The sequence below is a fragment of the Nycticebus coucang genome, chromosome 3 (genome assembly GCF_027406575.1).
Source record: "Nycticebus coucang isolate mNycCou1 chromosome 3, mNycCou1.pri, whole genome shotgun sequence".
Lineage (NCBI taxonomy): Eukaryota > Metazoa > Chordata > Mammalia > Primates > Lorisidae > Nycticebus > Nycticebus coucang.
In genome coordinates, this window is record NC_069782.1 from 118,754,737 (window position 1) to 118,782,475 (window position 27,739).

General features: G+C 40.7%; 1 protein-coding gene and 1 pseudogene across 9 annotated transcripts in view; one reads left to right on the forward strand and one right to left on the reverse strand.

The window, feature by feature from the left end:
• Positions 1–27,739, reverse strand: part of SLC16A12 (solute carrier family 16 member 12) — an 84,756-nt gene that overhangs the window by 35,089 nt on the left and 21,928 nt on the right. The window contains exon 1 of one of the 9 annotated variants that reach the window (XM_053582581.1): positions 27,009–27,630. The exons of the other annotated variants lie outside the window; for them this stretch is intronic. The gene's annotated coding sequence lies outside the window, so the exon portion shown is untranslated. Of the gene's footprint in view, positions 1–27,008; positions 27,631–27,739 lie in introns of those variants that run through there. 9 annotated transcript variants of the gene reach the window in all.
• LOC128580572 (60S ribosomal protein L7-like) lies at positions 4,542–13,307 on the forward strand (annotated as a pseudogene).

Genomic DNA, 27,739 nt, shown 5'->3' on the forward strand with positions numbered 1-27,739 from the left:
TTTTATGAAGTGTCTATTCAAATATTATGCTTAGATTTTATTGGCTTGTTTATTACTGAGATATAGGATTGTTTATATACTCTCGATACAAGTTCTTTGTAGATATGTGTATTTCAAATACTTTGTCTGATTCTGTGGCCTACCTATTCATTTCTTAGGGGTGTATTTTGAAGAGCAAAAGCTATTAATTTTGATAAATTGAAATTTATTAGTTTTCATTCAATTGAATTTCTCTATATCAGAACAATTAAATGTTGACATTTTATACTTTTCTTTTTTTGCAATTTTTGGCCAGGGCTGGGTTTGAACCTGCCACCTCCGGTATATGGGGCCAGCATCCTACTCCTTTGAGCCACAGGCACTACCCCAAAATTGAAATTTTAAAATACCACTTTACAGTACCTTGAAAAAGGATAAAATCCCTTGAAATACATTTAACATAATTTATGCATTACTTGTACACTAAAAATGACAAAACAGCACTGAAAAAGATCTATAAAGGCCTAAAAGCAAGAGGAAGAGAGACACCACATTCATGGATTGGAAGTACCCAAGTTTGATTAATAGTTTCAGTGAAATCTCAACCAAAATTCCAGCTGTTTTTTAGAAATAGAAATTAACAAACTAATTCCAAATTTTACATGGAACTACAGAGGACCAAGAAAAGCCAAAATCGTTTTTAATATTATTTTTTCTTTTTAGATTTTAATTTCTATTTATTATTATTGTTATTGTTGTTATTTTGAGACAGAGTCTCACTCATTCCCCCAGGGTAGAGTACAGTGTTGTCATCATAGCTCACAGCAACCTCAGACCCTTGGGCTCAAGCAATCCTCTTGCTTCAGCCTCCCATGTAGCTGGGACTACAGGCGCCTGCCACATGCCTGGCTAGTTGCATTTTTTTCCTATTTTTAATAGAGATGGAGTTCTATTCTCAGGCTGGTCTTGAACTCATGAGCTCAAGCAATTCACCCTCATCAGCCTCCCAGAGTGCTAGAATTACAGGCATGAGCCACTGCACCAGACCCTCCAAAATAATTTTTGAATGAACAAAGATTGAAGACTTACATTAATTGATTTCGGGGACTTACTCTAAAACTAAAGTAATCAAGACAATGTGACACTGGCACATTAGGTCAGTGGAGCAGAAGTAGAGTCCAGATATAGACCTACAACATTCATGTGAGAAAAAAGTGGATCTGAAGTCTTAGGTCACACAATATACAAAAACTAACTCAAAATAGATAGCAGACATAAATGTAAAAGCAAAACCTATAAAACTTAGTAGAAGAAAACAAGCAAAGCTTTCCTTAGACAAGACACAAACAGCACAATGAACTCCCCATTCCAGTCTTCAGTTTAAAAGGGAGCCTTATGAAGTTTAGATTTATTATATTTATAATCTATTTATAAATAGATTATAATAATCTATTTATTATAGATTTATTATAGTTTAGATTTATTACAAGGAAGTTATAATTTTTTTCACATCTGCATTGTTTTATGAGCAAGATTTCCAAAATGGACTTGACTGTTGCATCCGTGATGGGGACATACTCTTTTGGAATCTAACATTTGTCATCCTTGGGGTGACCCATTTGAAGGTCTTCTGTCTAGCTACTCACTCCTGTCTCTGTAGAAGCAAGAGGGAAACATACAGACACTATTTCTGATCACAGAAACTCAGTGTCCTCATCCCTGATCTATTTGGCTGAGGAGTGGTTGGTCTTCAGAGTCTTCAGCAGAGGCCATGATATATATGACCATCTCCTTAGTCTGACATCAGCCTCACTTCCAGCCCACCACTCCCACTCCCTCCTCTCCTATGACACCATAAATTGCTTGCAACTCTCTAAAACAATCAGGCTTTATATCGTTTTACATGCTATTTCCTCTACTTTCAAATTCCTTTCTTCCCCACTTCCCCACCTGATTCCTGCTTCAACAGCTTCAATCCCTCAAAGCAGGATCAGGCTCTTGGAGATCTCTGTGCATGCCTCTCCCAGCTTTATCAAATACACTCTTGTAATCTATTTACCAGTCTCTCTCTACCACCAGACTGCTTAAGTCCCCAGAGCAGAAACTATCTAAAGTCATCCTTGTATCTTGTCTTCCCCCAATTCTCCTCACCATCCTCAAACCACAGAACACACACACACACACACACACACACACACACCTGCCTGGTGCACAGTAAGAGCTCAATCAATGTTGAATAAATGAATGAAATAAGTCCTGCCTTTGCCAGGGAGAACTCCGTGGAGTCATAAGAAATAAATTAAAAGCATAAATAACAATCATTAGTTTTTAAATGGCATTCAACTGAAAGAAACATGTAAAGCACTTTATCGTCATCAGAGAAGCTCTAATCTTCCGACATAAAGCAAGAAAATCAATCATTACAACTAGAAAATGAGCTGTATTTAACACAACCAGCATTTCTCTGCATGCCACACACCAGAGGGTGGCATTCTGGTCATGGAGGTACCAGTTAGCCCTTAAAGCTCAAATCTCTGACTGCTGAACCAGAAGGTAAGTCATGACATAGTGACAGCAACAGTGATTACTTTTTAGAGTCACTTAATCCACCAAGCTCTGAATTCACTACGATGTATATGACATCACATTTTATCTTCATCTCAACCCTCCAAAATTTGGGGATAAAGTGAGGAAATGCTCTAACTCTCCCAGACTCAACCTCAAGCCTGACTTCCAGGATGGCGCTCCCATTCCCTGCACGATGCTGTCTCTCTACTGGCGTCTATGAACCGTCATGTGGGAGCCGTGACTGTTACGTTGTGTTGTGTCTCCAGCATGTAAATAGTGCCTCACTTATATTTGCTAAATGTTCTTAAACATAAGTCTTGTGGATATTCAGAGAAGGACAGCTTGCCTCCCCATCACTTGACATTTTATTATGCCCTGTTACCAAGAATTAAATGTCTGGTTCTACCCAATACCATTTAACATCCTGGCCTGTGGCTAGGAACCACAGAGCAGACTATGTATCAAAGGGCAATTTTTCAAGTATGAGAATTTGCATTTGCATTTCTGCAGAGCAGCGTAGCAAAGGACACCAGGTGGTAGCTTTACAGACTTCCATCCTGGGAGCAAACTCAAGTTCCAAAAGGGAAGGACCTGTGAGGGAGGTTAAAGACGGCACAGTCTCTGGCCAAGGGACCCAGTTATTGTCACTCACTTAGTATCTCTGGGTCTGGGAGATGCCTTCAACTGCATATGGAGTTATTTATTTTTGTTGCTCAGTACATGTTATACATGTGCTAAAATAAACATTATTCTTAGGTGAAGAAAGACTTAAGATTCAGGGTTTTTTCCCCATTTCTGTTTCTTTCTGCTTAGTCCTCAAACACATCCTGGTAACAAGGGAGTAAATAATTAGTCTTCATCCAGAAATTTTTAGATGCCAGAGAACTTTGGGCACTAAACTGAAACTCTGACCTTTGGTAAAGAAGCTGCCAACGTTTCTACATTGTGTGTGATACTTTGAGGAACACTTTACATAAGACCTAGAATAAACAGAAGAGTGATTTATATGGTATTTGGTCTACAGAAAGGAAGAAAAAGGTACAACTCGTGATTCACATAAGAGGCAGAGAGTAAAGAGCAAAATTCTTTCCCACCCTTTCAGCTCCTAATCCACAGAACTGCTGATTCTAGGCAACATCAGAAAAATGCTTAATTCTGAGTTGTTGACAGTGCAATTCATAACCAACAGCTTGCCCCCAAATGCCACTTTCTGCAGTAATAGAGTTCTGGTATAAAATTGGTATAACGTCTGATACAAAGCTGGTGCTCAGTGTGTGCCGGGCTCATTAACTAAATTCTTGTGCCTAACTCTGTGGCCTTTCAAAACTCTCCAATTCTAATTTTGTACTCTTCCAGGGTATTATTAAGTCAGATTATGTTATATCAGAGGCTTCTTGGCTGCAGAGGAGAACCTAGGAGTTTAAGATGCCTTTCACAGAGTCTTTTTGTTAGTCAACAGAGAGCCTGTTATTGAGGAACAGTGCTGCCTGTCTAGACCGTATCTCCCTCACCCTGCAGTCCCTGCTGAAGTGGGAGGGGCAAGGAGTCCGGTCACCCAGTTAGCTGGAAGTTAACCCCTCACATCAAGGAGTACTGATGTTTGAAGGTGGGTGTGTGGGCACAAGAGCACCCGGCCACACTTAGAGCATGTGTTCCCTGGGGTAGGGAACCTCCATTCTCCCACACCCCACTCTATCCCCAGCACCTAGGATCATGCCCAGGAAAGGACAGGGACGTGTATGTTGTGAATGAACTTACTCAATGCTCTAGTTCTGTTGTCTTCTACAACCACATGGAGACGTGCTGGAGGAAGCTTGAGGAATGGGGGCAAGAAATAACCCATCCGGGCAGCGCCTGTGGCTCAGTGAGCAGGGTGCCAGCCCCATATGCCAAGGGTGGCGGGTTCAAACCCAGCCCCGACCAAACTGCAAAAAAAAAATAGCCGGGCGTTGTGGTGAGCGCCTGTAGTCCCAGCTGCTCGGGAGGCTGAGGCAAGAGAATCGCGTAAGCCCAAGAGTTAGAGGTTGCTGTGAGCCGTGTGATGCCATGGCACTCTACCTGAGGGCGGTACAGTGAGACTCTGTCTCTACAAAAAAAAAAAAAAAAAAGAAATGACCCATCCTTTCTTTGTTCTTTTTGTCCACTATAACCAGCCTTTCCGCCATAAAGCCCTAACTAAACACACTTCCCTGGGTACATGGAGGGCATGTCCTGACCCCGTACCAGGCCAAAGCAGGGAACAGAACTTCACAGCCAGGTGTGCCCCCAATTCCTGCTTTTGCAGAGTGGGCCGCAGGAGGGCTAGCTACAGGGCCTGGCGCTCGGCCACAGTCTGTCCCACATCACACTGGCCATCAAATTCCACAGTCCCGCAGAGATGTTTATTTTTGCATTCTGTAGACTCTGCTCACTGCTTGAGCCACAGCAGGTCACACAAAGGACAAGGTGTTACCAAGGCTGAGAATGTGGTGTACTCTTTTTTTTTCTCATAAGACTGGAGACCCAAACGAATTTCTGCCTTTAAATGAAAGAATCAGAAACGATTTTACAAAAATTCCTCAAGATGTGGGTGGTCATCTTTGTCCTTATCCTGGTAGAAATAGTTATGGAATAAACCAGTTCATCCCACCTCCTTCTACTTTGGAACTCAAGCAAGTCTGATAAACTTTTAACAAAGACTTTGGAAGTAGTTCCGAATTTTTTTGCGTGCAAGTACCATCTATACATTTAAAAATATGTCCTTAGCCAAACAGGCCAATAGTAATATACTGATACAGGTTATTTATCAACTAAGGAAATATATAAAGATGAGTAAAATGAATTTCAGGACGTTTTCCAAAAAATTATATTTTATGAGCCACTAAGGCACATACAATTGAAAAATCATGTAACTGTGTACGATGTTATTCTGTCTGCTGACAATACACATGTGCATGTGGATTTGAAGCACTTGTGCTAATTTTGTTATTTTCTCCCAGGTCTGAGATGTCCAGGTTAGAAGTCCTTTCTGTTTATTAAGAAGGGTAGAACTGGTATCTCAGAACAGCAGTCCCCAAACTTTTTGACACCCAGGACTGGTTTCATGGAAGATAGTTTTTCCACAGTAGGGGGTTGTGGGGAGATGATATGTGTCTGCAAGCAATTTATTATGGTCTCTGTGTAGTCGATCTGTAATCTCTCTACTAATGACGATCTGTATTTACAGGCCCACTCCTGCGTAGCCTCATTGCCTCAGCTCCACCTCATATCATCAGGCATTAGTTTCCCACAAGATCGGCAACCTAGATCCCTCACATGCGCAGTTTACAATAGGGTTCGCCCACCTATGAGAATCTGATGCTGCTGGCAATCCCACCGGAGGCTGTGCTCAGGCCGTGATGCCTGCTATGGGGAGCAGCTATAAATACAGATGAAGCCTGGCTTGCCCACCGCTTACCTCATGCTACGGTGTGGCCTAGTTCATAACGGGCTTATTAGAAGAAGGGTTCATTGAGCCTTCTCAGCAACTCTATGCTATACATGAAACAGGGCAGAAGCCTGTACAAGGAGGCCTGTGGCAGTCTAGGGTTGCCAGTGATTGCAATTTGGTTAAGTCTGTTTTTTCATGAGCAAAGTACTGCAGTCCTACTTGGGAGATGTTTCTAAGCCTCATTCTCTAGTCATCAGTATTATTAGTGCTTAGGGTGGCATTTTGATATTCATCCTTTGATATCTGTTTCTATTTCTAAAACAGTTTGAAACTTAGGGGAAAAAATGAATTTTTAAAATTTATTCTTTTAAATACCAATTCCTGCTGGAACATATTCTTCTTAGCAAAGTATCTCAGGAATGGAAGAAAAAGTATCCAATGTACTCAGCCCTACTATGAAGCTAATTTATAGCTTTCACATGAAGGCTATAACCCAACTATAGCACAAGACTATGGGGAAAAGGCCAAGGGAGGGGAAGGGAGGGGGGAGGTTAGGGTGGGGGGAAGGGAAGGTAATGAGTAGGGCCACACCTACGGTGCATCTTAGAATGGGTACAGACAAAACTTACTAAATGCAGAATACAAATGTCTATATACAGTAACTAAGAAAATGCCATGAAGGCTACGTTGAACAGTTTGATGAGAATATTTCAGATTGTATATGAAACCAGCACATTGTACCCCTTGATTGCACTAATGTACACAGCTATGTTTTAACAATAAAAAATAATAATAATAATAATAATAAAAATAAATAAATAAATCCCAATTCCTGGCCAGGTGCGGTGGCTAACACCTGTAATCCTAGCACTCTGGGAGGCCGAGGTAGGTGGATCACTTGAGCTCAGGAGTTCAATACCACCCTCAGCAAAAGCGGAGACCCCCATCTGTACTAAATATAGCAAAACTAGCCAGGCATTGGGGATGGCACCTGTAGTCCCAGCTACTTGGGAGAGTGACGCAAGAGGATTCCTTGTGCCCAAGAGCTGAGGTTGCTACCCAGGGCGACACAGTGAGAGTCTGTCTCAAAAAAAAAAACCATTCTTACCCCACAGAGTTGTGTGAAAATGAAATGAGGTAACCCCTATTATAGCACAAGGCATAGGACTTGCCCATAAGTGTTCAAATAAATGTTAGCTATTATTACTATTATTGTTGTTACAGACTGCCCCTATGAGCCATATGTAAGGGACAAGGAATTTAAAATTTCAGTATCCTCTGATTGTTACAATTTTTCTTCTTCAATCAATATAATGTCCCAGAATAATATTTACAGCAAATAAAACTTCATAAACTGCAAAAGAAGGTCTGTCACCATTCTCTATCCAGAGACTTCACATGCACTCAGGCCAGCGGTGAAGAATGTTCTGAAAGAGAATTTCTCTGAGAAGGAGACTTATAAGAGGCCCTTAGATCATGGTGCAGCTGTAAATAGTAACACAACATAACTCTGAAAAGGATTTTTAAAAAGAAACCAGCATTCCTCTGACAGGGCACCCTTCTCTAAGTAATTCCAGGGTTCCCTGTCCGCCCGGGTTATAAATACTGCTCTTTGAAGCCTTTAAAACTGTGCTACAAATAGGAATGTCACATTACATTTTTAAGCACATGGAATGGAGCCTTTGCTATGGGGTCAGACATATCTGGCTTTGAAACCCAACTCTAACAATTCTTAGTGGGTGATTTTGACACGCAACTTAAGCTTTCTGAATCTCTCCTGCTGTGTACATCATAGCTAATATTTCCTCTTTAACAGGGCTTTAATGAAGATCAAATGGAAAAATACATGTCAAAGCCTCTGACATCTATTAAAATATTCACATATTAACAAATATTAATTTCCTTTCCTATAATACCAGCAAATACCTTTTCATCTTCATTTGTTCCTTTAATAATTTTCCAAATTAAAAAAGACATTGTATGCTCCAATAGCTATGCAGTAGTATAGAGTAGGCACTCAAAAAAAAATGCTTAACTAAGTTAAATTTATACAAGTTACTAGGTCACATAGAGACGTGATTAGAAAATTAATATATAAATATTTTAATCACAACTGAAAGCACAAATATTTCTTTTCTTAGAGTCTCAGAAGGAAAAACTATGAAGGGTTTTCATCTTTGCTAGTCAGTTTTCCTGTATGATATGGAGAAAATACAAAAAGAGTTAAATATTGAATTAGGGAGAGTGGCAAAAGGAAAATAAGAGGAAAAACTGTAAATCCAAGGAATACCACGTTTCTTGAACAGCCAAACTAATTTTTACTTCTTTGCAGTATGTAGTCAATTCTTTCTTTTGGAATTTCACTGAAATCCTTTAGAGGCAAATATCTCTATACTAAATAGCAGTGTCAAAGATTTCTTCTCTCTTTAATGATTTTTCCTTAGTTGTACACAGATGGTACATCCAGCCCATGAACTATATAAAGCCTCTACAAAAGGGCTATGATGACTGTCCCAGCCCGTGAAAATGCCTCTGTTGCTATTAACTCAGAATCCGAACTCAAAACATATGTGCTATGAACACAATTGTAGAAATGCATATGCCCAAGGCTGAGATAAGAAATGAATATGCAAAAATAGAAAAGAGTTGTGTGAGGTAGATGAGATGATGGATGATCTTTTCTAGCATTTTCTAAACGTCTTGGAATACTCATACCCTGTATACAAAGTAATAAAACCACTCAGTTGTAATTAAGTGTGTATATCCTGCTTTTTATTATTCTTTTCATTTCAGACCAATTCACCTGTCTTTTCTATACATGGGGCACAGCTGATATCTGCCGTTTTCTATACTCCTCATGTGCAGGTTTGTCCTCTTCAGTCAAATTTATCAAGATTTTATCCTCCCACTAATACTTGAGAGGGTTTGGGCTTGGGATCACTCTTTCATACATGAATTAAAGATTTCCCCCTCACTTCTTCTTATCTGTCCAGCAAGGGGAAAACAAGAATCTACCTGTGGAAAGAGAAACTTTATGATCATATTTTAAGGTTGGCTACAATCCAGTTGACAGAGTTTGATATATTTACTTCTTTTTTTCCTATCTGTGAATGTGTATGTATGTGTAAACCAAAACCCATTATTTCCACATGGCCTTTCACTGCAACTCTCAAAATAGCTTTCCGGTTATAAAGTGATATAATATTTGATGAGTAAATAACATGGAATGGAAAAGTCCACCTTAGGACAACTGCGCTACACAGAATGAGAATGCCGTGTTCTTTCTCAGGGCATTTCAAGCTCTGGTGTGGAAATCATTCTCTTTTCTATGATAAACTTCTTGAGAGAATGCCAACAATGACAAATTTTCTTTTTGTCTTTTTTGAAACGAGGTCTTGCCATGTTGCCCAGGCTGGACTCAAAAACTCCTTCCTGGCTGTGACACCTTCCTCCCTGGCTTGAAGGCGATCACCTTCTCACCCTGTGCTAACATGGCCTTGCCTTCGTGCTCATGGGGAACGAGGGAAGGTGGAATTGGCTGGAGTGTTTTCTGACGTGTATAAAGACATTAATCTTCTAAGATCGGGCAGATCAGGGACTACCCTGATATGGTTTGAATATGGTTTGTTTGGTCCTGCCAAGTCTCATGTTGAAATATGATCCCCAACGTTGCAGGCAAGGCCTAGTAAGAGGCCCCTAGATCCCTGTAAATGGCTTGGTGCCATCATCCTTGCAGCAATGAGTGAATTCTTGCTTTCCTAGTTCTCACCACAGCTGGTTATTAAAAAGAGGCTGGCATTCTTACTTCAGCTCTCGCGATGTGATTGATCCGCACCCCAGGTGCCCTTCCCCTCCTACCATGAGTGAACGCCATCTGAGGCCCTCGCTGCAAGCAGACATTGGCACCATCCTTCTTGTACAGCCTATATTAAGCCTAATTCATCCTTTGAATGGATATGAGAGAAGTACTTTTGCAAATACAGGCTTCCTTGGCAAGCAATCACTTCACAGTGGCAACGGCCTTACTGTAAAAACCCATGGTTAGGTACATTCAATAAGCAGCATTTTCCAGGATGTAGAATAAACCACAGCAAAGGCATAAATCCCTGTCGTCTGTGGCAATCAGCCAAAATAGTTCTTAATCACTAAGATCCTCAGTTTCCCACACCATGCTCTGGCAAAGATGATACTGTATGTCTTATGGAGCTTGTGGGCAGCCAAGTTCACTCATTGCCTGGTACTGACCTCCTCCCTACATTGACCACCTCCTTAAGTCGATCTAATTTTCACAGACGGGACACATACCACATGTACGTATCAGTACAGTAGGCCTAGTTCTTTACATTGGCCATCTCTGTGTGTTGACCAGTTTGTTACAGTCCCTTCTGTGGTCAATTTATAGACATTCTACTATATTATAGTTATTTAGAAGAGGATGTGGGTGCCAGCTCTTCATTGTTGGTAGAGCTCAGCAACATGGTACCACACCTTGCATAGCAGAATTTCACTTTCCTTTCTGAATTAACTCCATGCCTTTGGAGTACTAATAAGGACTTAGGAACCAAACTCGCTCACCCTCAAATTCACAGGCTATGGGAGAAGATCAGTGGACTATAAATAAATTCAGTTTAATACGTTAGACCATTCCAATGCCTATGCCTGGAACACTAAATTATGCCTTAGAAATCTATAGATGTTCCTCTCTGAGCAGTGTGGAGGATTCCCAAAGGATCACCTCCTCCTTGAAAAGAAGGTTAGGAAGATGATATTGCCTGTGACACAGAGAGCACATTGTAAACTAAAATATTAAAACAGAGATGTTGAAATCTAGTTAGGATTATTCTGCATAATATCAGGATAAGTGGTGTGACAAGAGTCAAAAAGACAACAGCTGTGACTAGGGTGTGGCCACCCAGTGCTAGGAAAGTGACTAGGGAGTGGCCACCCAGTGCTAGCTTCTGTACAGTTTCATGGCAGGGGTCTTTCCAGAGGAAAAGAAGGGGGGTGGGTATAGTATTCATACTTTCTGAATTGTATTCATACAGAAAGTATGAATACTATTTTTGTACATTTTACTTTTAGGTAATCATCTCTAGAAATGAGAGAGTATATTATAACACACTGACATTATGGAAAAACCTTTAAAATCACTGTTAATATTGTTTTGAAAGCCAAGTCATTGAAATAACAAAACTAAGCCCATCTTTTTTTTTTTTTTTTTTTTGCCGCTTTTGGCCAGGGCTGGGTTTGAACCTGCCACCTCCGGCATATGGGGCCGGCACCCATACTCCTTTGAGCTACAGGCACCGCCCCTAAGCCCATCATTTTTATAGACATACTGTTTTGACCCAATAGCTGCCCAATTTGATCATCAATATCATACATCAGACTTGGTTCCCAATGACTTCTCAATGTTTCCAAAAATCACATTCGCCCTCCTAGAGATCAGCCATTGCTGAGGGTACTCAAAAGAATATGCTAAAGGTTTAAAGTAATTTTAAATAATGAGGTTCAAAAAATGTGAACAATGGTAGCTTGACCATAAAAATTCTGAAAATGGCAACTTTTAAGGGAAAAATATCATTAGAAATATTTTATACCATATTTTAAGTCAATATTTTATTACACGTATTTATACCCATAAACACATAATAATTTTCTATTTCATATATGACAAAAAGGTGTGAAAGTTATTGCTGACTAATTCCTAAAATATCAGTCTAATGTCCTTCTGTAATCAAAAAAGTCAGAATAATTGCTGGTCATCATCAAGAGGAAATAGGAGCAAACTAAAAAATACTGTTTCCAGCCAGGTGCAGTGGCTCATGCCTGTAATCCTAGCACTCTGGGAAGCTGAGACAGAAGAATCGCTTGCACTCAGGAGTTCAACACCAGCCTGAGCAAGAGTGAGACCCTGTCTCTGCAAAAAATGGAAAAATTATCTGGATGTGGTAGATCAGGCTGGTAATCTCAGTTACTTGGGGGTGCTGAGGCAGGAGGATCATTTGAGATCAGGAGTTTGAGGTTGCTGTGAGGCAGACAGATGCCATGGCACTCTATTCTGGGCAACAGAGTTAGACTCTATCTCAAAAAATAAAAATAAGAATAAATTATGGAACTCATTTCCAGAGGCAATGCCAACTTAAGTATAAATACATTCAAAAAAAGTTTAGAACAGTTCATGGATGACATCAAAATAGGTTACCAAGAAAGAGAGGGAATGCACAGAAGATGCTGTAATACTGTAACCACCCCCCCCCCAACACACACACATTGAACAAATTTCAATGACCGCTATATAATTCTCTCCCTTAACTACTACTATACTTGACCTTTGGAGTTGTTTCCCAGAAATGGGGGATTTTATGCAAGACGAAGGCCTGAGATTCTGAAGGCCCCTGAGCTGACTTCCTGATATCAAGATTCACCGTTAACCTCGACCTGCCCCATGTCAGTTACACCATGGACCTGCCCCAAGGCATGTGGCCCCTCCTTTGAAAGTCCATGATTTCCATTAGTCAGGAGATGAATTTGGGGCAGCTTTTCCTATTTTCCCAACAAGTTATCTGTCATATTAAAAATTACTTTCTTGCTCTCTTCCGGCTAGAACCATGGTGTCAAAGAGAAGAAAAAGAACGTTCCCGCTGTGCCAGAAACCCTTAAGAAAATGTGAGGGAACTTCACAGAAATGAAGATCAAGTGTCTAAGAAAAAAATCTGCCCAAAAGATGCTTCGAAAAGCAAGGAGAAAACTTAGCTATGAAAAAGCTAAGCATTATCACAAGAAGTACAGGCAGATGTACAGATCTGAGATTCAAATGGCTAGGATGGCAAGAAAAACTGGCAGCTCCTATGTGCCTGCAGAACCCAAATTGATCTTCTTTGTCATCAAGATCAGAGGGATCAATGGTGTGAGTCCAAGGGTCTGAAAGGTGTTGCAGCTTCTTCGCCTGAGCCAGATCTTCAATGGAACTTTTGTTAAGCTCAACAAAGCTTTGTTTAACATGCTGAGGATTGTAGAGCCATATATTGCATGAGGGTGACCAAACCTGCAGTCAGTAAATGAGTTTATCTACAAGTGTGGTTATGGAAAAATCAATAAGAAGTGAATTGCATTGACAGATAACAGTTTGATTGCTTGATCTCTTGGTAAACATGGCATCATCTGCATGGATGATCTGATTTGTGAGAACTACACTGTTAGAAAATGCTTCAAACAAGCAAATAACTTCCTGTGGCCCTTCAAGTTATCCTGGGGTAGGATGAAGAAAAAGACAACCCACTTTGCAGAAGGTGGAGATGCTGGCAACAGGGAAGATGGGATCAATAGGCTTATGAGAAGAATGAACTAATGAGGTATCTACCCTGATTATTTTTGTAATCTGTTTAGTTAATAAACTGTGACTATTTTCAAATTGAAAAAAATAAACAATGAATCCCCAACAATAAAAAAAAGAAAAGAAAAGAAAAAAATAAAAATAAAAATTCCTTTCTTCTTTGGTAATCCCTTCCTCAATAATTAGATCTTTATGCAATGAGCAACAAGCAAATAGACCTAGGCCTAACTCTCTTGCAGTTCTGACAATACGTGGAGGCTCACGTCATATCCCTATCTTCCCAAAGGCTTCTTTTGTTTATGATGTCATCTAGTTAAACAAACAAAAGATCAATTTCAATGTTTTGAAGGTGTGTATATCTTAATCAATCACAACCAATTATTCACAATTACATAGAATAATCTACCATAATTATACTTCACTCACCAAAGCTTTATTTTTTTTTTCACTCTGTTGCCCCAGTCCAGAGTGTCCTGGTGTCAGCCTAGCTCACAGGAACCTCAAACTCCTGGGCTCAAGCAATCCTCTTGATTTAGCCTCCCAAGGGTGGGACTGCAGGCACCCACCATGATGCTCTGCTAGTTTTTCTATTTTTTAGTAGAGACAGGGTCTCGCTCTTGCTCAGGCTGATCTTAAACTCCTGAGTTCAAGGGATCCTCTGGTCTTGGCCTCCCAGGGAGCCAGGATTACAAGTGTGAGCCACCACATCTGGTCAGACCAAAGCATTTTAAACAAGACACTATAAAGATGATGATAAATGTATTTTGAGTATTCACTGAAAGTGTTTATTGATCTTCACTTGAAATTATCATTTATTTTATATGGCCTGAGGCAAGAAAGTTTTAGGAACAAGAATGGAGACAATACAACCATGCTGTAAAGGATGTGTAAAAATTAAGTATAAGTAATTTATTTGGATAAGTCTATACTCTTAGTCATAATTAAGTACCCATAAAATAAAATAGAATGGACAACTTACGTTTGTTGTATGGCACCATGGAGTTTATATACATAAATACCACTGTATTTAAATCTCAGACCGATTTAGTAAGGAAGGTAGAGAAGGTCACTTCTTGTCTTTGTCTGCCCTGCGTCCACGGCCTCTCCTTGAGGCAACAGCACCTCAGTTTTCCCATTCTCAGTTCATGTGCCTTGAACTTACATCTTCCTAGAGAGGACTGGCTAATTAGAGACATAATGATTCATTCAGAGCCTCATGAACCAAGCTAGACCAATGAGAGTCAGCCCCGGGACATTTACTGGAACAACTAGGAAGAGGTGCTTTCTTGTAATGGGATTCCCAGGTCACAGAATACAAGTGCAGAGATGCTGGTTGCCATTTTTTACTTCACTAAGCCAACCCAGGAAAGAGGTAGAGAATATCCCTGGATAGTCTCTGGAATCGTTTAAATATCTGAACTCAGCTGTATCTAAATTCCACCCTTAGGGTTCTCTGTTAAATGAATAAATGAATTAGCTTTTCACTTTTTGTCACCCTGAGTTTGATTTCTGTGACTTCCACCCTTAAGTCCTGACTAATTTTTAAATGCATTGTTTTTCTTGTCTTATAACTATGGCCCAGAGCTTATATGATTGTGTGAGATCATGAAGTACTGTGTGGCTAAGCCAGAATATGAACTTGGAGCTGTCAAACTCTCAATCTGTGGCTGTTCCCAATTCCTCACCTTGGTTCTCCTTCTCACATAATACTACTATTTTCCAGCCCTTAAACAAATGCATTTTTATCCCTTTTTGCATAAACACACAAATAATTGGATGAGCCAGCAGCCATGTCTGAAGCAGTGTGATCAGGAGAAAGAGTTTATAACATGAAGCAGATAATAAGGGATTCCCATAAAGCAGATTATAACAAAATCAATCATCAGTTCTTCTAACAATAAAAGGTCTAGAAGCTGATGATACTGAAGAAATTGTGAGCTATGAGAACACAGTAGAAATGAGGGAAATTCAACTAATCATAATGGCTCCTTTCCTATTGGTAAACTAACTTAATTACCTCTATCACTACATATTTTTCTTAAATAACTGTATTACAATAATGTTTACTATTGAGTTTTTCAATTATCTGAGAGTCTGAAAAGATTATTAAATCGAGGAAATGTTTTAAATCAAACAAAGAAACCCATTGCTGAGCATCAGAGAGGACGTGTAGCTAGTTCATTAACAGAAACATATGCTGTATCTCATACACACTGTTGACAGGGGTATTAATTGGTTCAATTTTTTGAAGTGACACTTACTTGGCAGTATCTATCAAAAGTTTTAAATGTACTTAACCTCTGACCCAATGCTTCTACATTCAGGAATCTGTCATAGAGTAACACTTCCCAAATGCTCAGATAAGTTTGTATAAGAGTGCATTAGCATTATTTGTAACTGCAAAACATTGGGATATGTTTGCAAGGGTAAAGAAAACAGGGGGAAAGATAGCAGCAAATAAAAGATGTCAACCAAATTTTGGAAGCTGGGAAGTGAATGAACAGATGGCATCTGACTTAGCAAAACAGAAAACACTGAAACCTAATCCCACAGGGCAGGGACATGATAAGGAGGAAACTTAGCAGAACTCCAGAAAGACTCAGGATTGAAAGAACAGAAAATTTCTAAAGACAGCCAGAGTGGGATGAAACTAAAAATAGGATTGATGGAAAGTTTTTAAAAGTTCCTGCCCTCTAAATAATTAGCCTTCCCCTCTCTGGAAGAAAACTGGTATTTACTCTACAGAAATGCTACATACTGTTCTTGGAGATAGCAGATACAGCTGTGGGTGGTAGAGGGGCGGGGGAGGTGAGGCACTATATGAAAACAAGTGGATTAAAGGAACATATATATATATATATAGTTTAATGCCCTGTCTCAAAACTCTTGCCCTATTTCTTGCTTTTCTTTAAAAATCTGGAAATTCTAACAACCCTGGGCCCCAACCCTGCCTGGCCACCACACTTGGCCTCTGTACTCATTATATGACCTGATTGGCCTCTGAGGTAGTTCAAGTCCCCAATTTTGCAGAGGGGAAAAGTTGGCAATCAGCAAATTGAGTCAGGGGTCACAGGTTAGAACCAGATGTGAGACTAAAACAGAGGCCAATGGGCCTTCAAAACACAACCCTGAAGACATTCTCCAGAGTGTCCAACTTGCCAGCAGCTTTGCCCCAGTTGTTCAGAGTCATGCTCTGACATGGAGCCTGGCCCACCTGCAAGGAGCCCAGGAATTCAGATCTATTTTGGAAGATCTAGGAAAAACCATAGCAAATAGGGTTCCTCATAGTTCTAAACTCACACCCCCACTCTCCACTTGCTGGATAGGAAGCAAACTTTCACTGTTGCGGCTGACTCTGTCAGCTCAGAATCAATGTATTTGGTGGTAAACCACATTGATAAACATTCCTCCTTGGGTCAAAAAGAACGTCAAGCTTTTTGGTTTTATTCGTTCTTTAAAAAGACAGGTAGAAACAAAGAAATTCAGAGCTTAACATATACTGTTTATACAAACAAGATATGTATATATTTTAAAAATTGAACTATTGTTATTGAAATTTTTGTATCAAATTTCTGAGAATTCAAAGACCGTATCTTTTCAGGTGAAACAGAAAAGCATATTGATGTAGTAGAAGGACTGAAAGCACGGAGGAAGAATTCTGCATGGTGTAGGGGAGAGAGCGCTGAAGCAGGGCCTTGGGAACACAATCTCCCTAAGCTGGTTAGGCCCAACAGAATTCACACCAGGTTTCCTGACTCCCAGGGCAGCACACATCCTGTGACGTGCTATTGCTCTCCTCTATGCAGCTACTAACTGAAGAATTAGAAGGGTATAGACATCAAAAAGAAAAAGAAAATACAAGATGATTTCATTAAGAACATATATATATATTCTTTTTTTTTGAGACAGTCTCACTCTGTTGCCTAGTCTAGAGTGCCATGATATTAGTCTGGCTTATAGCAACCTCGAATTCCCCAGTCCAAGCCATCCTCCTGTCTCAGTCTCCCAAGTAGCTGGGGACAACAGGCACCTGCCACAATGCCTGGCTAATTTTTCTATTTTTAGTAGAGACAGGGTCTTACTTGTGCTAAGGCTGGTCTGAAGCTCCTGAGCTCAAAGGATCCTCCCACTTTGACCTCCCAGAGTACTGGGGTTACAGGCGTGAGCCACCATATCTGGCCTCATTAAGAACATACTGATCTTCATTAAAGTAGATTCTTTCTAATAAAATATAAACCAACCTTTTTCTATTGAGGTCAGAACTGTACTTTATGTATATATGTTATTATTACATATTTATTCTCTCCAAATCCTAAATTATTTAAATATAAAAGGTAAAGTTAGAAATAGGTGTAATTTTTATTTTATCTCTTCTTATTTTATTTTATTTTGAGACAGAGCCACAAGCTGTCGCCCTGGGTAGAGTGCCGTGGTGTCACAGCTCATAGCAACCTCCAACTTCTGGGCTGAAGCGATTCTCTTGCCTTGGCCTCCCAAGTAGCTAGGACAGGGGACCTTAAACTGTGGCCGGCAGGCCACATGAGGCAGTGTGATTGTATTTGTTCCCGTTTTGTTTTTTTACTTCAAAATAAGATATATGCAATGTGCATAGGAATTTGTTCAGAGGTTTTTTTTTTAAACTATAGTCCAGCCCTCCAACCATCTGAGGGACAGTGAACTGGCCCCCTGTTTAAAAAGTTTGAGGACCCCTGAGGACTACAGGCCCCCACCACAACGCCCGGCTAGTTTTTGGTTGTAGTTATAATTGTTGTTTGGCAGGCCCGAGCTGGATTCAAACCCGCCAGCTCTGGTATATGTGGCTGGTGCCTTAGCCGCTTGAGCTACAGGCGCCGAGCTATTTTATCTCTTTTTATACTGTTTGAAAATGTGACAAGAGACAATTACTTACTCTGTAACTAGTAAAAATAAAGATAATGCCACGCCTAGTTCACCTGGTTGTGAAGTTGACAAACAACATATAATCTACTTCATTTTTTTAATAAGAATTTTATTTTTTTTATTTTATTTTATTTTTTGCAGTGTTTGGCCGGGGCTGGGCTTGAACCCACCACCTCCAGCATATGGGGCCAGCACCCTACTCCTTTGAGCCACAGGCACCTCCCAATCTACCTCATTTTTATCAAATATATTTAATGCATAAAATATTTATAAAACATCAGGAAATCTACATTTTAAAATAGTAAGATATAGAAAGGAAAAACTAAGGCAAGGACATAACATCAAACTAGAGAGTATGTTAATATAAATAAAGCCAATCCCCTTCTTGGGAGGTCACAAAAGTTCGCCTTAAGATTTCTAGATTTTACCACGGCTATGGTGCATTTTACAAGGGTACATGTCAAATGTACTAAGTGTAGAATGTAAATGTCTTAACACAATAATTAAGAAAGTACAGAGAAGGCTATGTTAACCAGTTTGATGAAAGTATTTCAAATTGTATATAAAACCAGTACATTGTACCCCATAAATGCATTATTGTACACAGCTATGATTTAATTTAAAAAATGAAATAAAATATTAACTTACACACACACACACACAAAAAAAAAAAGATTTCCAGATTTCCTGTAAAGGAAAACCCAGTCAGTTACCTAATTGGTAATGCCCATCAAGTAAGGATAAACCAACTGGATTAAAGCCAGTCAATCCAATTTTTCCTAACAATAATAATAGGAATGCTATGTGGTGCTCAGTATATGCTTGGGCACCATCCATTCAATCCTCTCAACAATGGTACAAGAGAGCGCCAGAGTTATCCACGTTGTTTTATAGATGGGGACACAGAGGTGCACAGAAGTTAATGACTCACCCAAGGCCACTCAGGTATTTAGGCTCTGCTTGGGTAGCTGAATCCAGAGTCCCTACAAATTCTATTTGAGGCTGGAACTCCAACAGAGCAACTTTTAACCACTAGAATTCTCTCTCGATTCTTCGCAGAAAATCTGTGTGACATAACATTAACATCCTCGACATTCTTACAGCGGGTACAATGACACATCCAGAGCGTTTCTCAGATTGCATGACAGATGTAAAACTGAGTAGAAAGCAGCACTTCCCTGCTTAACACTTTCCAGCGGGTTCCCCATTGCCCTGGAAAGACCACCTAACCTTCTCTTGACTCACAAGGCCTTTGAATCTTCAAACCTCACCTCCTACCACTTTTCTCCTTGCTCACGGTGGACCTGCTTCCCAGGCCACCTTCTCTCAGGACACACAAAACTCACTTCTACCTCAAGGCTTTCACACTTGCTCTTCCTGCCTGGAATACTCTCCCTGTTTTCACATGGCTCCTTTGCATCATTCAGGTCTCAGCTCAAATGCCTCTTTCTAGGACATACTTTCCCCACTATAATCATTTTAAGATGCTTCCTGTAGGGCCAGAAGCAGTGGCTCACTGCTGTAATTCTAGCAGTCTGGGAGACTGAGGTGGGTAGATTGCTTGAGATCCCAAGTTTGAGACCAGCCTGAGCAAGAACGAGACCCTATCTCCACTAAAAATAGAAAAACTGAGGCAAGAGGATCACTTGAGCCCAAGAGTTTGAGTTTGCTGTGAACTATGATGCCATGGCACTCTACCCAGGGTGACAGAGTAAGACTCTGTCTCAAAAAAAAAAAAAGAAAAGCCTACTGTTGCCCACTCCCCAGTAATTCTGTATAAAATTAGGCTGTCTTATTTTTGCATAGCACAAATATCGCTATTTGAATTTGTCTCATTTACTAATTTGTTTGCTGAATGTTTGTCTTTATTACAAAAGTGTAAGCTCCATGAGGGAGGGACTCTTAACCTTTCTTATTTAATGCTGGATTCCCAGCACCTAGAACATGCCTAACATATAAAAGAGCTCCCCCATAAACAACTATGCCTATCAAAACTGGAAAATTGATTGATCCATAAGTAAGGATCAAATTGTCTATAAGTCATGGAAAAATAAGTTCTCCAGTTCCCAAGACTGGCTGCTGACACAGGCCACATTTACAACAGCCGCTGTCTCAGGGAGTGTACAGCACGGTGACCACTTCTTACTGGGATTCAGGCAAAAGTGATGCCCACAGAGATATTCCTGGTGCAACTGAGAACTAGATCCTGTAAGCACTCCCCCACGTCGGGCTAATGCTCCTGAGTAGAACTCAGCAGCTTGCTCAGAAGTTTGTAGCACTTCAGAGCCATACTGGAGAATGATCAAAAATGTGCCAGGTGCCTTGAGCCTTCAGGATTATAGAAGCTAATAAACATTAGTTATCTTAGCTGCACAAGTGCTGGGCACCGCTGAAGTCAATACCCCTTCCATAAGGGTTTTAGCTGCCAAATCATTTTGGCTATCACAGATTGAGGCCAAGATGACTCATAAATATTAATTTGGCAAAGGATAAGGAGTTCCCTGACTACATATCAACTAGGTTTCCATCTGTCCAAAGAAGCCAGAAGTCCGCCTTCTCCGAGCTCTTTATCAAAGATTGAAAAGACGAGGAACAACCGCTATTTGGCAAAGCTTGTAAGAAACTGGTGCTCTATCCACAAACAAAACTACTTTCTGAGATAAGAATCAGAGGGCTCCTATCTGGTAATAAATCCCTTGTCAAAACAGACAAGCACTCAGTTCGTCTCTCCCCAGTGAATGTACTCAAAAACAGCCCCAAGTCATTAAAAACAAAAGGATGAGGGAGGGTAAGACTGCACTCTTTTGTATAACAAATCTTATTAAATCACAAATATATAAAAATGACTTATTTCTCAGGTGACTTGCTTCTACCTTTCCTTTTTCACATTATTTTCCTTTTACATTAAATATGGCTTACTAAAATGGTGGGTCCTTAATTAGCATCATTATGTAAATGTTCATTTTATTAGGAAAAGATTAAAAAAATAAGATAGCGACTCACTGGGGTAAAAAAGAAATCTCATAGACAAATAATGTCATTTAATCCATAGCTGTTATTCCAATCCTACTTAGAGTTATAAAAGGCCCCTGTGAAATCCCATTAACCTGTCCAAGACCTCTCTCTTAATGGCTCTCTGCTTTCTCTGTGAGAACACTCAGCAGGATGAATTAGAGGAAATACAAAGTGATTTTACACCGTGGGGGTAGAGAGAGAAGAGAAAATCCCGTAAGTGCATGTAGATTTCTAGACGTGCCTCGAGAAGAGACATGGGCAGGCGAGTCACAGGCAATGACCTGGAAAGGACCACAGGGCAGGTTGGTGGAGACACGTGGGTGGGTTCATAGTAAGTGAGAAGGAAAGTCCACAGTAAGGTTGAGAAGAAACTGGGAAGGAGATGCTGACAGTAAAGTTAGCAATTGTCCCCACACGGTTTAGGCCATGAAAGCCTAAGCCAGCTGGGGTAACAGTGAGAAGGGAAGGAGAGGCCTGGGGGTTGGGGGGAGCATGATCAGGACAATACTAATACCAGAGGCTGGAGGTCAAACTCCAATATAGCAACTATTTCTCACTTGAGAAGTCTTTGAGCAAACAGAGTCCAGGGAAGAAGCAGTGAGGGGAAATGAATAGTGATGTCTTATATAGGCAAAAAGCCTATAAGTAAACCTTTAAATGGTTCCATTTTGTGAAGGCAAGTTTAAAGTCTTTTGTGAGTTAGAAAGGAAAAAATCCTGGATAGACTCCATATGTGGCTTAGAACCCAATCACGTAAAAGTGATTTAGGGCGGAGCTTCGTGGAGGCAGGGCTGCAGGCAGTCACCTGTATATCTCAGCATTTTCCAGACTACTCCCTAAACGTGATTAACAGCCTCCAGATGGTCAAGCATTCAAACAGCTTAATTCCCCAGAATCGTGTTTTGTGCTTTTGTTTTTGATTACTTAACATAAGAATAACTTTAGTGGAGTAGTTATCAGTTAAAGCAGTTCAACCTTAGCTCATAAGGATAGCTTTAGATAATGTTAGTAAAACGGTTATCAGTTAATCTGATTTGTCCATAGGCCTATAAGTACCAGGCAGTAAAAGGCCTGGGGCCAAGGTTTTTTTATTTTTTTATTTTTATTAATATTAAATCATAGCTGTGTACATCAATGCGATCATGGGGCACCATACACTGGTTTTATAAACAGTTTGACACATTTTCATCACACTGGTTAACATAGCCTTCCTGGCATTTTCTTAGTTATTGTGTTAAGACAGTTATATTCTACATTTACTAAGTTTCACATGTACCCGTGTAAGATGCACCACAGGTGTAATCCCACCAATCACCCTCCCTCTGCCCATCCTCCCCCCTCCCTCGCCTCCCTCTCTCCCTTCCTCATATTCTTAGGTTATAACTGGGTTATAGCTTTCATTTGGGAAGATGTTTGGAGAACACTTAGAGATCTAAAATAGATCTGCCATTCAATCCTATAATTCCTCTAGTAGGTATATACCCAGAAGACCAAAAATCACATTATAACAAAGATATTTGTACCAGGAGTCAGATGCTATAGTTGGCTATGATCATCCCATCGCACTTGAGCCTGAGCAACAGAGCAAGACCTGTCTGAAAAAAAAAAAAAAAGCCACACTTTCTAACCCACCCTTTTAGCCTGTACATAATCAAACACGGTAATTAGAGAAAGAACGGAAGGAAGGAAAGAAGGGGAGGGGAGAGGAAAGGAAAGGACAGGGAGAGGAGGTGTATATTTCTGGTGAGAAAAGAGAGAGAACAGAAGAAGGGAAGGGGAGGAGGAGGAGAGGGGAGAGGAGAGGAAGAAAAAATTAAATTATTGTAACCTGAAAAAACTTTATTTTTATAAAGTACTGATTGGCTTCATGAAAAGAGTTTTCCAGTTTTTCCAAATTGGTACATATGGAATCTCTACGGCTTTTTTCCTTTTTTTTTTCTTTTGAGACAGGATGTCACTCTGTTACCCAGGCTAGAGTGCAGTGGTATCGTCATCGTCATTGCAACCTTGGCCTCTTGGGCTCAAGTGACTCTCTTGCCACAGCCTCCCAAGTAGCTGGGACCATGGGAGTGTGCCACCATGTCTGGTTAATTTTTTTTTTGGTAAAGACAGGATCTTGCTATGTTTTATTTTTTGTAAAGACAGGATCAGGCTTATCTGAAATTCATGATCTCAAGCAAATCTCTTTCCTTGGCCTCCCAAAGTGCTGGGATTACAGTCTTGAGCCACTGTGCTTGGCCCTTTGCTGCTTTTTAAACTGACATAAACACTTGTTATAAGCTTTGAAACTTTTTTTTGAGACAGACTCTCAAGCTGTCGCCCTGGGTAGAGTGCTGCGGCATCACAGCTCACAGCAACCTCAAATTCTTGGGCTTAAGAGATTCTCTTGCCTCAGCCTCCCAAGTAGATGGGACTACAGGCACCCACCACAACACCCGGCTATGTTTTGGTTGTAGTTGTCATTGTTGTTTGGCAGGCCCAGGCTGGATTCGAACCCACCAGCTCCAGTGTATGTGGCTGGCACCCTAGCCACTGAGCTACAGACGCCAAGCCAAGCTTTGGAGCTCTTTGGGAAATTACAGAACACAGTTTGAGAGAACAGGAAGAAAGCACCTTTCCCTTCCGGTTGTAATTAACTAAGAGGATCAGCTAAGCTGAAACCTTGGTGAGTAAACAAACTCACAAAGGAGATTTCTTCATGCTAAACATCAAGATGGGGAGGAAGGTGGAGGACAGCACTTGCTAGGAGCTGATCAGGATGTTTCTGCAGTCTCACACACTGCCAGAAGCCCTGGTCTGCTTCACTGGGCAGGGGAATGTGTGGCCACTGAGGCTGCAGAGATGGCACGTGCACGAAAGGGCTCAGGTGCAGAGGGCGCCAGGTGGCATAAGTCCCAAGGAAAGAAGAACAAGAATCAACATGAAGGCTGAATTGTCAGAGCAAATGGAGCGGCCATCAACCTCTGAACTGAGGCAGTTCAATTCCGAGGGTCAAACATTTTTAATTACATGTTATACATGCTTAATGCAGAAAAAGGAGCAAACAGAGAAAAAAGTAATAAAAATTATCCACAACCTGCCACCCAAATAGGCACCATTTTTATCTGGAGTAAATACTTTGAATATTTTTTTACATACTTATACGTATATAGAAATGTATCTTTTTAAAACCAAAACTGTGACATCATACTCATTATAAGGGCTATTATTTAAAAAATGAAAAATAACAAGGGTTGGCAAAGATGTGGAGAAACTGTAATGTTGGCATATTTCTGGTGGGACTGTAAAATGAAGCAGCCTCTGTAAAAAAAAGGTATGGGGATTCCTTAAAAATCTTAGAATTCCCATGTGACACAGCCGTTCCACTTCCAGGTATATATATATATATACACATAAAACAGCTGAAAGCAGAGACTCAAACAAACATTTGTACATGCACGTTTCTAGCTATGTAATTCACACTAGCCAAAATTTGGAGCAACCCAAATGTCCACTGACAGATTAATGAACAAACAAAATGTGGTAAATGCATAAAACAAAATATTACAAAATTCGTGAAACCAGAAGACATTATGCTAGGTGAAAAAAGCTTGTCACGAAAGTCCAAATGTTGTACAATTGCACTTAAGGGCGATACCTAGAGTAGTCAAATTCACAGAGGCAGAAAGTAGGACAGTGGCTGCCCTGCCAGGACTGGGGGAGAGGAGAATGGGGAGCTAGTGTTTCACGGTCACGAGTTTCAGTTTGGGAGGATGAAACGGTTCGGGAGACAGGTGGCCGTGACAGATGCACAACAATGTGAATGTATGCATGGCACAAGAAAGAAATATTTGACATTTGCCCCTCATCTCTTATCACACGGTTCCTAAACCCTTGGAAATGATAAGTGTTTTATTTGTTAATGAGATGACCAGTGGCTGGGGGCTCTTGGGTTGACTCTGGATGGGGGTTGGTTGCCAGGTGTGTAGAGGATTGGAAATTTCAGCCCCACCCCAACCTCTGCCCTTAGGAAAGAGAATCCTGGAAATTAGCCTCATCACCAATAGCCAATGATTTTATCAATTGTGCCCATGTAAGTAAGTCTCTATGAAAACCCAGAAAAACAGGGTTCGGAGAGATTCTAGGTTGCTGAACAAGAATGCATCCACTTCCCCAAAGGAAAGCTTATGCACCCAAAGAGTCCAGGGAACCAGAAGCTACTGCACGTGGGACCCTTCTGGACATTGTCCATTGTCCATCTCTTCCTCCAGCTGTTAATTTGTATCTTTTAATACAAATTCTGTAATAAGCCAGTAATCTAGTAAGTAAACTGTTACCCCTAGTTCTGTGAGCCATTCTAGCAAATGATCAAAGCCAAGGTTGGGGTTGAAACCTCTATTTTATAGCAGGTTGGGTCAAAGTAAAGGTGACAACTTGGCATTGACGTCTGAAGTGGGGGCAGTTTTGTAGGTATGAGGTTTTAACCTGTGGTATCTGCTATCTCCAGAGTTGAGTTAAATGGTGGAGCACTCAGTTGGAGTCTACAATGAACTGGAGTATTGCTCAGTATCAGAGTGAAGTACTGAAAGTAGATTAGACAGGATAACAGTTTGTTTTTCCTATTCAGTATTTAACACCACAAAACTGTTAAAACTAGTTAATTTTCTGTTTTGTATATTTTACCACAATTTTTTAAAAAAATCAAAACTGTGGCCAGGTGCGGTGGCTCACACCTGTAATCCTAGCACTCTGGGACACTGAAGCAGGTGGATTGCTTGAGCTCACAAGTTTAAGACCAGCCTGAGCAAGAGTAAGATCCTGTCTCTACTGAAAATAGAAAAACCAGCTTGGCATCATGCCAGGGGGCTGTCGTCCTACTACTTGGGAGGCTGAAGCAAGAAGATTACTTGAAGACAAGAGTTTGAGGTTGCTCTGAGCTATCATGGTGCCACAGCACCCTACCCAAGGCAACAGACTGAGACTCTGTCTCAGAAACAAAACAAAACAAAACAACAACAACCAAAAAAAACCCAAACTGTGATCATCCTATACGTATTTGCTCTTTTCACTTAATATGATACCGTAAATGTATTTCAATGTTAGTAAATGTACTCGATCATTTTAATGGTTGCAAGGTATTTAATTGTATGACTATGCTGTAATTAACTTTACCAATCCTCTATCATTGGGCAGTTAAGTTGTCTCTGAATTCTTTTTCTCCAGTAGATACTATGGCTCGGTGCCTGTAGCTCAGATGAGTGGGAGAGAAGAGAGATTCGGACTTTGAAGAACCTCAATTTTGAAGGGTGGGTTAGGAAAAGAGAAAGCTGTAATTGAGAAAGTACCAAAAAAGTATAAAGAAGTCCAGAGAGCACAGTATCCTCAAAACCAAGGAAGAAGGAAGAAATAATACTATCAACCAGAAAAGACCTTAAGAAGAAAGGTACTGGCCAGTGGTGGCTCATATCTGTAATCCTCACACAATGGGAGGCCAAGGTGGGAGGATCACCTGAGCTTAGAAGTTCAAGACCAGTCTGAGCAAGAGCAAGACCCTGTCTCTACTAAAAATAGAAAAATTAGCCAGGGCGCAGTGGCAAGTGCCTTTGGTTCCAGCTACTTGGGAGGCTGAAGCAGGAGGATTGCTTGAATCCAGGAGCTTGAGGTTGCTGTGAGTTAGGCTGACACCATGGCACTCTAGCTTGGGAGACAGAGTGAGACTTTGTCTTAAACAAAGAAGAGAAGTACTGTGCCTGTTTGAGCTTGGGCTACTACAACAAAATACCCTAGGCTGGTGGCTTAAACAACAGTCATATATTTTCTCACAGTTTTGGAGGCTGGAAGTCCCAGATCTGGGTGCCAGCAGGTTGTGTTCTGATGGGGCTCTCTTCCGGGCATGTAGACTTGCTGTGTGTTCACATGGCCTGTTCTCAGGGCATATATGCGGAGAGAGTTATTTTTCTGGCTTCTTCTCCTTGTAAAGATGTTATTCCCACCATGAGGGTTTCCCCTACATGACCTCATCTAAACCTAATCATCACCTCCCAAAGGCCCCCAACCTCCAAATACCACCACCTGAGGATTAGAACGTAGACACATAAATCTGAAGGGACATGGGCATGCATCCATAATAGCACCCATTGGACTTTGTAGAGTTCAAAGTGGGGCCTGTTAGATATCTGGCAACAATTTCAGTGGAAGATGTGATTACTTAGGGCACACAGATTCCCCACAACCACTTCTGTGATGCCCCCCGTCTTCCAGGATGCTCAGATCTCTCCTGCAGAAAACTCCAAATCAGGAATGTTGAGTCCCTGGTTCGGCAGAATTAATGAGCTCCTGGATACACACACAAAGAAGCTCACCGAACCGGAATCCATGCCATGAACATTCACATCCTTGATATCCATCAATTCACTAAAACACTTAGGATGCTGAAGACCGAACAGTCAGCCTCAGAGGGCCCTAATCCCTGCCAGCTGCCTGCTTTTTCTCTCTCAGCCACAATCCATCTTGCCTCACTTTGCAAACACAGCAGAGGATCTGGTTGTTGAAAT